The 12,896-nt window shown below is 36.8% G+C and overlaps 1 long non-coding RNA gene across 1 annotated transcript in view; it reads left to right on the top strand.

Annotated features, from left to right (window-relative positions):
- The window catches only part of LOC123652687, a 28,987-nt gene extending 16,600 nt beyond the window's left edge, over window positions 1-12,387 (top strand). Inside the window, exons 2-3 of the long non-coding RNA XR_006742147.1 lie at window positions 3,981-4,097; window positions 11,969-12,387. This is a non-coding gene — a long non-coding RNA (uncharacterized LOC123652687). The remainder of the gene's footprint in view (window positions 1-3,980; window positions 4,098-11,968) is intronic.
- The last annotated feature ends 509 nt before the right edge of the window (window positions 12,388-12,896 follow it).

Below are 12,896 nucleotides of genomic sequence, written 5' to 3' on the forward strand. Positions count from 1 at the left end.
TTTTTATTAATAACATAACATTTACAGATGTCAATTCTTGTTATAAATATAGGATCAATATGTAAATTTTACCAGCAATGAGAGACAGGTGAGAAGCTATTGGAAAACAGCTATAAACTTTCCTCTGTGACAAGGGAACTTGATATATTTAGTCTTAGGGCCTAGGTTATGTTTATATCAGATAATTAAATCTAAAAAATTTAGTATTGCAAGCCATTGCTTTCTTGCTTTATTAATTTCTTGCTTGCTTTCTTAATTTTGTTCTTTCTTTTTAAATAATTTAGTTAGAAGCCATTAGGAAGATCTGAATAAGAAATCCCAGTGAGGCCAATGAGCAAATATATTGAAGGTAATGGGAGCCAGACTCATGCTGTCAGCGAAGAAAGTTACATATAAAAAAAGGGAGAAAGCTAGAGTGAGCCTTGTGCCATGAACTGGGATTTGAGATATTGGTCTGAACTCAAGAATTTCAATATGGAAAAATAATATAAATAGAAATTTCAACATAGAAACAAACAGAAATGTGATAGTATATGTGTATATGTGAATATGTACGTACATCTATACACACACACACACACACAAATGAAACATATTTCCTAACTCTGCTCACTGAAAGGGCCAGGATGTGGTGACATCCCAGTGAATATAAGCACATTTGTGGTCCAGATCTTAGTCTCTAAATACCAGTCTTTGCTAAAAGGAACCATAGATCTTTGAAAAATTTTCTGGTTCTAGGGCTGGGAGAGAGAAGGTACAAAATGAGTTTTGGAAATCTTGTGCAAAAAAATATAGATGCTTTCAAAGAATGATGGGAAGATGCCAAAAAAAAAACAAACCCCAAAACAAACAAACAAACAAAAAAAACACAGCAGCCAGCTTGAAGGAATTCCCACTAGGCAAGCCTGGGAGTATCTAAACATCAAAACAATAGTGATATTATAGTCTATCCACTAAATAAACCAGGCATCCACGGGGGCCATACTGATACAAATAAATGCATGAATAAGTGGAGGGGGGGGGGAGAGAAAGTTTTTTCCTTAAAATAGGATGCTGTCTGATAAATGGAAAGAATTTGGAGATTAGAAAGATAATTTGGCAATTGTCATTATAATTCAGGTAAGAAATGTCAGTGGATACTAAACGTAGTCAGTGAAAGTTGGGTGAGGATCAGAATATTTGTATAACCACAAAGTATCTGTCCACCAACCCTTATTATCTAGGGCAATACAGTAACGCTACTGGAGAAACTTGGAAGATTCGACCTTAGTCAAGTGATTAAAGTTACTGTCACCAGTGACGTGACAAGCTGACATCATGTGTCACTTGATGGGATGTAATTAGAAGCACACAGCATTAGTTCACAAAAATGTAACTCTTGAATTTTCTCATGAGAAAACCTGGCCAGTACCAGTGAGGGGCATTCTGCGAAATAGTTAACTAGCAGCCTTCAATAGTGTAAGCGCAGGGAAGTGAAGGAAGAGCTGGTCATGCTCCAGATACAATGAGACTGAAGAGAGGGGACGACGAAGTACAAAGTGTGACCCTGGGCCAGATGTTTGGCTGGAATGACCATTACTAAGTGGTGGGCTCAGCTGGAATGGAATGTGTGGGTGAAGAGAACATGGACATTTTTTTGAGCAATTCCTACAACTTTCCTGCAAGTTTGAAATTCTTTTGAAATAAAAAGTTAAATATTAGTACAAGAATGCCTACCTTTTAGTTTTTTTACCCTAGGCTACAAGTTAAAAGAAATAGTTTCTGAAATGCATTTTATTTTTTATTTTATTTGCATAAGAACCCTATGGAGTTTATCCATTCAATCAAACTTAATAGTTCTGGATTTTTGTGAAATTGTTGTATAGAAAATATAATGCCATGAAATAAGGGCTTTTCTGGGTGTGTAGTATAATTTGTATAACTATACAAATGCACTCAAAATCAGAACATTAGAATGTCTTAGAGTCGACACAAAGTCATAATGATGGTGAGGCATTTTATATTAAAGAAATTATGAGTGGGTATTCTGGACTCAGACTACTTGAGGTCAAATCCTACCTCTGCCAGTTACTAACTGTGTGACATTGAGCAAGTGAACTAACCTTTCTGGTTCTTATCTTGTTAGTAAAATAGGGCCTATGTCATGGAGTTATTGTAAGGACCATGTTACTATTACCAGTAAAGTGTTTAATGGATATTTGGTGCAGAGTAAATGCTATTAAAGTGTTTATTGTTTTTGTTTTTTTTAATATATTTTATTGATTTTGTACAGAGAGGAAGGGAGAGAGATAGAGAGTTAGAAACATCGATGAGAGAGAGTCATCGATCAGCTGCCTCTTGCACACCCCCTACTGGGGATATGCCCGCAACCAAGGTACATGCCCTTGACCAGAATTGAACCCGGGACCTTTCAGTCCCCAAGCCGATGCTCTATCCATTGAGCCAAACCGGTTTCGGCTAAAGTGTTTATTGTTGAGTGCTACTTTTGCTACTGCTATATCACAATATCTATAATTTATGTAAAGACTAGAGATGGTCGTTAAAAGTTATGCCATTTGTTAGTTGAACATTTGTTCCCTCTTCACATAGGTGGATACTAACATCTTGTACGGATTCCTTATGATGCTTCTTTGATCCCCAAAGCCAGCCCCGGCCCTTAGGATTTCTTTACTGTTTTACAAGGGGGAGGCAACACATTTTAAATGTTTAGAAAGCGAAGTGGAAATAATAACAGGATCAAAGAAAAACACAAAGAAAACAAGGTTGGAAAATCAGAGAATCAAGATAAAAAATATTTTCTTTGGCAGAAATACCTAGGAGATATAATGACTGCAGGTCTTATTTCAGGTTCACGTATTGAATCTCAACATGTCTACATATTTGCAAATGTAAGTAAATTTATTCACCGAATGGAGCCAGCTCACACAGAATATCCCCGAATGGAGGGGACTGCACTGCTAGGCAGTATTGTCCATAATGTCCTCTGCATCCTGCCACCTGCCCCAGGCTCTTAAGGACTCCCTGTCCCCAAAAGGTTTCTAGTCAAGTTCATGACATATCATACATAATGCTTAAGAGAATTAAGTATTATGCAGTTTTATTTATTTGTGCTCTGCTTCTTTTCTAAAAAAGTTTGAAAAATGACAACAATAAAAATTAAAAATAAACAAAAAAAATGGTCTAGTAACCTATTAAGTGCCAAATTATCCAGGATAGACCAGCATTAGCAAAGTATACAATGAAAGAAGAGACCAATTGGCAGAGTAAGAGGAGAGAGACCCTGAGCAGAGCCTACAGGAATGGGTAATAAATGCCTGATCAGATAGATGAAAACATGCTGCAGTGGAAGAAGTGAGAGCTTCACAGAATATATGCATTTTTCTCATTGCCAGGGAATTTTAGAGCTATACACACATTAGTGATCAACTAGTTGAGTAAATCAGGCCCAACACATAGCCCATTAGTTGCAGTTCTGCTTAAAATTTAAACCCACTTTTCCTCCCCTTAACTCAGCCTCTTTATAACTCATCTTGACTTGTAATATTTAAAATTTTGGATCACACTTGTATATTTTGAGAAAGACAAGTAACCACAGGAGAGTAAATCAACTAGAATTCCTCATACCTTCTAGGCTTTAAGAGTCTTTGGAGTATTGTACCTGGATGCATGTCAAGGCAGTACATGTAGTGATTAAGAACTCAGGACCTACAACCAGAATCCCCAGGTTCAAATCCTGGCTCTGATATGTATGAGCTGCTATATTTTTTTCATAGTGTTGGAAGAAGAAGCAAATGAGTTTACATGTGCAAAAGTACCTACTACATAGGAAGCTTTCAAAAAATGTTAACATAATTAGTATATATTTGTCAAATATGTAGAAATTAAACACATTAGTACTTTTTGAAGACTGGGCAGTAGCTATACAACACTTTCCCCCGCTTCCCATAATGCTCTAATAAATCATTGGCTTTTGTCCACAGGTACTAGCATCTGGTGGCATTATTCCATGTTTATATTCCATGGAGATCTAGATCTTGATTTGGAAATTTATGACAAAATGTTCAGCGTTTGACTTGACATCAGCATTACCAATGAAGGTAAGTTAATTTAATTCATTTCAAAGCATAGAAAATAACTATTAATATGTTTTGATCTAAAGCATATCAAATTAGATTCTGTTTTTTTTAAATGTTGAGAGAATTATGAAAACCAATTTAAAAAATAAGACACATGAATACCTTGTTTTCCCTTAAGGTTATGAAAAATTTCATACAAGTCATCTTCCTATCAATCTTTGAAGTCTCCGGTACCTAGTTGTTGGAATAATGTAAATATGAGGAGACCTCAGATACTAAACCAAGAAGCTGCTTACTGCATGACTTACACAGTGATAAGCTGACTAGGAGAACCTTGAAGATGCAGCCATGGCTGTACACAGTAGCAGGAAGCGAGAGGAGAGCCTCTCACACTCTAGTCCAAGGATGCTGGAGGCTTGACAGAGAACATCTCTCCTGAGATCCCCTGCTCATTTGTGCCTAAGTTGATTGCTCTATACTCTTAACTATTGAAGCTTTATTAAAAAGCAAATCTGGAGGACTTTCAATATCTCTCTTCTTTCTATAGAGGTTGTTCTTAACCTTCTCTGTTCACCTCAGACTTCCTGCCCTGCCAACTTGTTGCTTACTTATCTCATGGACAGAAGAGAAGTGTTAGATGTCAACTCGCTTGGCTTCTGAATCTACAGCCACCCAAGTAGGCAGCGCCCACCTCTGTGCCTTTGCCCGAAGTGGAAGGTGGGCCACCCACTCAGCCCCACTTCGTTGTTCCCTGCTTTTCATGCTCTGGAACCCTCATCAGCTTCCCCTTCTTCTTTATCACCTACCATTTTTGCCACATTTTCATTTCTTTCCATCTGCTCATTCTTATTTCTTCTTTTTAGTTGAGATATAATGCATATGTCTCACAGTTCTCCATTTTAAAGTGACAATTCAGTAATAGTATAGTCACAGAATTAATTGGCTTTTGTCCACAGGTACTATAACCATGCTGTAATTCCAGAATATTTTCATCATCACAAAATATTTTCACCATTACCTTACCCATTTATAGTCACTCTCCATTCCCCTTTTTTCCTCAGCCTCTGAAAATCACTTATCTACTTTCTGTCTCTACAAATTTGCCTTTTCTGGACATCTACAATAATAAAAGCATGATATGCTAATTAGACTGTACAGACAAACGACCTTCCAGATGACCTTCTAGATGACCTTCTGGACAAAGCTAGGGCTGTGAGGGCCGAGCCTCTTGCATGAATTTATGCATTGGGCCTCTAGTTTTATATAAATGGAATAATATAATTTGTGGATTTTTGTTTCTGGCTTCTTTTAGTTAATATAATGTTTTTAAGATTCATCCATGTTCTTCTATTCTTTTAGTATGTATCAATGCTTCTTCCTTTTTTATGACTGAATAATACTCCATTTTATTTATTTTTTAAAAAATATATTTTTTAAATTATTTTATTATTTTTTTTATTATTTTTAAAAATATATTTTATTGATTTTTTACAGAGAGGAAGAGAGAGGGATAGAGAGTTAGAAACATCAATGAGAGAGAATCATTGATCAGCTGCCTCTTGCACACCTCCTACTGAGGATGTGCCCGCAACCAAGGTATTAGGTCTAGTAATAATTAATGTCGTTTTCTAATACTTTTTAAAATAGAATTTATTTAAACAATACAACAAAATTTAATCAACAATATAGTTGCCGTTGTTTTCTATTACTTGTGCCCAACGCTCAGGAAGCATTTTAATCCCTCTGTTGTAAAATTCTTGTGATTTTGATGCAAAAAATTTGGTCAATGCATTTTTGAGGCATTCTTCATTATTAAATTTTTTTCCAAGAAGAAAGTTTTGCAAAGAACGAAACAAATGGTAATCAGAAGGGGCAATATCAGGAGAATATGCAGGTTGAGGGAGAACTTCCCATTCCAACTGGCGCAGTTTTTCAGCAGTGATTCTTGTAGTATGCGGTCGTGCGTTATCAGGGTGAAGAATTACGCCCTTCCGATTAATCAGCTCGGGTTCTTTTTCTCTTAAAGCTTGGGCTAACCTTTCCAATTGGGCACTATACACTGCACTTGTAATGGTTTGGTTAGATGGTAAAAGTTCATAATGAAGGATTCCTTTAAAATTCCACCAAACACACAACATCACTTTTTTCGCATGCAAGTCAGGTTTTGGCGTGGGCTGCGGAGCCTCATTTTTGTCCAACCATTGAGGCCGCCTTTTCACATTAACATACAGCACCCATTCTTCATCTCCGGTAACAATTTGCTCTAAAAACGGCAAACGGTTTTGACGAGAGAGGAGCGAACTGCAAATTGTGACTCTTTGATTACAGTTGTTGTCGGTCAACTCATGAGGAACCCATTTTCCAAACTTTTGGACTTTGCCAAGTGCACGCAATTGATTGGAAATTGTTTTTTGTGAACAATTCAAAGTTGTCGCAAGCTCTTGTTGGGTAATTTGAGGATTTTGCACCAAAAGAGCTTGAAGAGCTTCTTGATCAAAATTGGACACATGGCCTCGACCACTCTTGTCATCTAACGAAAAATTTCCCTCGCGAAATTTCTCAAACCAACGCTGGCATTTTCTGGCGCTAACTGCATCTTGACCAAGAGCACTACAGATGTTTTTTGCAGCCTCACTTGCTTTTCTTCCTAATTGGAACTCGTAAAGCATGCAGTGCCGAATATGCTCTTCATCCGCCATCTTCTTAGCCCTAGTTTTGCAACAAAACCCAAACCAAACACAAACTTTTTCAAGCAAAACTTGTTAATTGCACTTCACACGTTCTGTAGATACCACGTGTTTGAAGGTTATGTCAATACAAGTCAACGCCAAGCAAGATTTTAAACGAATGTTTAAAAACGACATTAATTATTACTAGACCCGATACATGCCCTTGACCGGAATTGAACCTGGGACCTTTCAGTCCACAGACCGACGCTCTATCCACTGAGCCAAACCGGTCCCGGCTAATACTCCATTTTACAATGTAGCACATTTTGTTTATTCATTCATCAGTTGATGGACATTCATCAATTAATGATTGTTTCTACTTTTTGGCTATGTTGAATAATACCACTTTGAAAATTACTGTGGATGTATGTTTTCCATTCTCTTGGGTGTATATCTTGGAGTAAAATAACCATTTTGAAAAGCCTAACTGGTTGAGAACTGATTGTCCTTTAAAGAAAATACTACCACTTACATATTCTAGACTAAAACAATTGTAAATTTAAGTAGATGTGCAGGAGACTATCATGAAATTTGTAGACCTTCAAAACTAATGCTCAATTTTGATGCTGTTTAGTTACAAGTATCAGAAATCTGAGATTCATTAGCGTCAGGGTTGAGCAGATAGGGATCAGTGCTGGGGTTAAAAGCTGGAAGTAGAATTAACTTAATTAAAGACTTTTTAAAAAGTTTGAATTAAAAAGTACAATTTGAAGTTTGACTCATACTAAATTATAAAGCCCTGTGCATAAGTACAAACTGAATTAGTTCTTTTGAGAATTTGTCTCCAAAAATCTATTTCTTTAAAATTATTATTTTAAGTAATTTTATCTCCAGTTGTTATTTATGATCCCATAAAGATTCTTTTTATTTTAGTGTTTTAGGTTATTCTTAGTTGAAATGAGGTTATCCTTGGACTAGATAGCCATTCCTTTATTTGATAGTGTTTTCAGTGTATTATTGGAGAGGTTATCCAGCTTCTTTACTACGGTTTTTGTATGCTTCTGGAATGAAGAGGAAATGGAGGAGGGAAAGAGAGAGGGAGCAACAAATGTAAGCTGGCCCCAGATCAGTGAGATAGTATCAAATGAGGCCAAAATGAATTTGGCAGATGCTCTTCTCATATTTCCCACTTGAGCACACACATATTGTAACTTGGAATATCACTTGCATTTCTTTCATACTTAAAAGACTTCTTTTCAGCTTCAGTAATAAACTTTAACTTCAAATAGGAGCCAGGAATGAAGATTGAGGCTTTTTTTTTTTTTTAGATGTCTAAATATACTTAGACTGTATATTTTGTTATTAAGGGGTGAATGGTCAATAATACAGTGGATGCATTTTAATTATAGAAATGAAAGTGTGGAGGGGCAAAGATAGTGAAAGGAATAGTATTTTTAGTGTCATGTAGATCTGAATTTGAATCCACACTTTATCACTGAACTAGAGTCCCAGTGCATGAAATTCTTGCACGGGGAGGGTTCCTAGTGGCTGCTGGCTGCCAGCTGGGGCCTCCCTTCCCTGGCTGCCAGATGCCTGCCAGAGCCTTCCTTCAGTCCACATTGCCACCTGGTAGTCAGCACACATCATAAGAAGTGATGGAATTCCTAGTTGGTCAAACTCCCGAGGGGACAATTTGCACATTAGGCTTTTATATATAGATAGATAGTTGTGTGACTTATGCGAATTAATCTCTCTAGCTTTCCTTATATGTGAAATGGACATATTAATTTTTATTTAATAGTGTTGGGATAGTACATGAATTTAATGACACAATAGAAGTCACTCCAAATAGTAACTGTTTCAAAATCATATATTGGGGGAAAAGTGGCTCAGTCATTCTTAGAAAAAAAGTAAGTATTCTTATCAAACAATCTTTTTCATATCAGCTAGATATTTTATTCTTTTTTTTGTTAAATATATTGTATTGATTCTTTACAGAGAGGAAGAGAGAGGGATAGAGCGTTAGAAACATCGATGAGAGAGAATCATCGATCAGCTGCCTCTTGCACACCCCCCATTGGGGATGTACCTGCAACTAAGGTACATGCCCTTGACCGGAATTGAACTTGGGACCTTTCCGTCTGCAGGCGGACACTCTATCCACTGAGCCAAACGGTTTTTGGATAGACATTTTATTCTTATAATGTTCAACTTACATATAATGGTAGCTCTGTTTTCCTAGTTGCCATATGTAAACATGGTAGACAATGAAAAACTTTGAGTGTTGGAGGAGATAAACTTGTATAGGCAAAATAATCCAGTACCATGTAGGAATATGTATTTAGTGAAAGTTTATTAAAGTTGAATGAGAGTAGAGGCAGCCATTATTTTATCTCTTGTGCTATTTAAGTCACTGAAAACAACTGAGAATTAAGCTTTAAAAATACATAATTATGAGTATTCTATATAATAAAAGGCTAATATGCAAATTGACCAAACATGGAACAACTGGTCACTATGATGTGTACTGACCACTAGGGGGCAGATGCTCAATATAGGAGCTGCCCCCTTGTGGTCAGTGCTTTCTCAGGGGGTGCGCTGCTTAGCCAGAGGCCAGGCTCACCTCTGGTGAGTGCAGTGGCAGTGGCGGGAGCCTTTCCTGCCTCCACATCCGTGCTAAGGAGCAGCAAACAGGCAGGCGGACTTCCCTGGGGAGCTCCCAGACTGTGAGAGGGCACAGGTTGGGCTGAGGGACCACCCCCTCCCTGAGTGCAGGGGTTTCATGCCCTGGGCCTCTAGTATCAATATATTTTCAGAAGAAATATATACGTACCTCAAATAGATATTTATATTTGGAATACATCAAAGATATATAGTTATGTCTAAGACATATCTCTAATATATCATACATTCATCTCCAAAGGAAAAGGAGTGAGATAAACTTCCAAAAAGTTAATTATTCTTATTTTTTAAAAATTTACTTACAGGTAAGTTTAGGTCACCAGAAAGTGCAAAAGTGAGTAGAGTTCTCATGTAGCCTTCCCCTAGCTTCTCCTATGATGGTATCTTGAATAACCATAGTAAAATAATAAAAACTAGGCAATTTCCAGAACTTAACCCTTTCTACTCTTTTTAAATAGAAGACATTCTTCAGTTCTCACTTAATTGATCTGCGGCATCATCACACTCAGTGTAAAGACATTTTGAAGTAAAAACGTCTTGGGTGAAATCCTGGCTCTGCCACATGCTTATTCCTGTGTATCCCTGAGGACTTCTGTCAGCATCTAGGACAGTCTGTTTCTTCATCGGTGAAAGGGGATATCATTTACCTCGCAGAGTTGTTGTAAGAACTGGCAGTTGTGTGAGCTAAAGAACCTTTTCAAGAAATGCTAGTTTTCACTCTTATTGTTCTTCTGCCATGTTTTCATCAAAATTGAAAGTAGCTGGTCGTTCTCTTTAACGTGATATGTGTACTTTTGCAGTTTCTGAATACCCGTGAGTGCAAGGACCAGTAACTGGTAATATACTAGAACAACTTCATAGTTCCTCTGTGCTCATCTCTTTTTAATGTACCTGCTGTGTAGAGTATTGGCTTTCTGCCCCGCCCCCCTGTACAGCCAGCTCATCTCTCTCTCTACCTTTATCTACCTCATACATAGTCCGGCAGTCATTCCTTTCATTATACTAATTATATTTCTCCTCCAGAATCCTTTGGTTGTATGGATTCCATGTAACCTAGCAATGTTTAGAATTTTTTTTTTTTAATTTTGAATAGCACCTAACTTAATTCTGTTTTACAAATAGTTGATTATAACTACTAGGTAGAGAGGCTCACTTCAAACACAAGCTCATACACCTGGCTCCTGGTTAGCCCTTCACAAAAGTTGCCCTCCAAGGAACATTGCTCCCAGTGGTGTGATGGGGCTTTAGATGCTGCTGCCTTGGTGTCTGCAGAGAGAGGGGATGGTGTGCTGTCTCTAACCCTATCCACGCATTTTTATTGCTCTGCTTGGGCATAGCTGTAAAGGCACAAAATTCAGTGCCATGCTCTTTATTGTGCCTTTTCTCTTCAATTAGCTCACTAGTGCCTAATTTCATTTAAATACTTTAAAATGACTACTTTCTATATTGGCCCAATAAATGTGTTTTCTGGTAAGATCTTTTGGTATAAGGAGGGCCTACAGCTGTCCTAAAAAGACAGTTTTCAGTTGATTTGGAATAGGAATTTTTGTTTTCTTCAATTTGTATTTACTGAGCTGCAGATTGAGAGGAGCCCTTGGGCTTTCTTATCTCTTCTGTAGCTTCCCCTTCTACTCTAACAAAGTTTACTGCTCTCTTGAAGTCTGTGTAATCTACCCTATTTCCACATTTTTTTGTTTTATTATTTTGTTTCTTAGAACTACCCTTTTTATATTTTCCAGTTTTCCCTTTTCAAGAGAGAGCCCATATTTCCTTATATCTACATCTTATTCAAATGTGTTTCAGGAATGTTTAAAAAAGTTCCTTTAAGTTTTAAAATACCCCTTTGTGCCTTAGCAAGTGGCATATCGTTTCCTGCTTCAGTTTTGGCCTTAGTCTGACAAGCCAGGGCTGACATAGGGGTGAAAAGTTCACTCTCCGGAAGTGCCACTTAGGGTGGAATCACATGAGGAAGAACAGCCTCCGACTGGTGGGAATCCCCTGTGGATGTGTTTCTTGGTGAAGGCAGCACAGAGGGTCTTTTTCTCAGTTCTCCTTCATGTGCTTGAATTTTTAATGAGTGTGTGGCACTATTATTATCCCAGGAACTCACTATAATGCCCTTATTATTGCCTCGATCAGTGATTTAAAATGGAAAGTCGTAACCCATTGATAGGTTATACAATCACCTTTATAAATAGAGACCAACATTTTTTAAAAAAGGAAATAGAAAATGTAAACAGTGCATTGTATGAAGTAAGAATGTATTGTTTTGTAAAACTTCTGTTTGATGTTACATAAATGGAAGATAACAGAAATATGAATTTTCATAGGGCCCTGCTTGTGTTTGTGTGTGCTTGTTGGCTTCTGACCCTCCCTTTTACCCACAGTGCTGGTCACTCGGGAACCTAATTTTCAGAGTATATGCACTTGTTAGTGAATATGTTCTTATAAAATCTACGGTTTCATATTTTGGATTTATTGTGCCCGCATTTTAACTTATGTGTATTATATCTCTCTTTTGTTTTTATTTTCTCTACCCAGGATTATATTTTGAGGCCTATGAATATTGCTATATATACATCTACTCCATTGCATCCAGCTGCTCATGGTCTGTTACAGTGTGCCTAGAACATAATTTACTTATGTTCTCTGCTATGGAAGGACTTCCACATTGTCTCAGCACAAGCAAGGCTGCTATGAACAACCTAGACATGCCCCATTTTGGAAAATGCTGAAGGACATTTATTTAGGCTCTAGTCTAGACCAACAGAGTTGCTGGGCCGTACAGCATGTGCATACAGCTCAGATACCATAAACAGTTTGATTTCAGAAGTCCTCCCAGATTACCGCTAGAAGGATTCACCTAGTCACACCCTCTCCCCCCAGTAGTATGAGTGTTTCTATACAACATCTTGCTAATATTTGGCATTAAGTTTTCTAATTTTTCTCATTCCTGTCTAATGGGTATAAAATTATATATATATATATATATATATATATATATATATATATATATATATTTTAGTTTTATTTTACTTTTATCTGACTACTGATAAATCTGGTCAGCTTTTTATATGCTTGCTGTCTTTTGTATTTTTTTTCTTCTGTAAATTCCCCTTCAAATTCATTGCATATTTGTCCATTGGAAGTGTATTTACTTATTTTTATTGGTTTACAGAAGTTCTTTGAATATTCTAGATAGTTGCCAGCTGGTTTTAGACAAGAATTCTCTTAGTCTGTCACTTTTATTTTTATTTTTATTAACTTTGTCCATTATGGTTTTTTTTTTGTGTGTGTATGTGAACAGAAATCTTAATTTTTATGTAATTCAATTTATCAATATTTTACTCTGAGAGCTTTGTAAAATAAATTTGTTTCTGTCCCTCTGTTACAAAATTTACTTTTGATTATCTATTATATTAACATCTTTCTTATTTAGGTCTTTAATCCACCTAGAGCCCATATGTAT

The sequence above is a fragment of the Pipistrellus kuhlii genome, unplaced genomic scaffold (genome assembly GCF_014108245.1).
Source record: "Pipistrellus kuhlii isolate mPipKuh1 unplaced genomic scaffold, mPipKuh1.p scaffold_m20_p_2, whole genome shotgun sequence".
In the NCBI taxonomy this organism is placed as follows: domain Eukaryota; kingdom Metazoa; phylum Chordata; class Mammalia; order Chiroptera; family Vespertilionidae; genus Pipistrellus; species Pipistrellus kuhlii.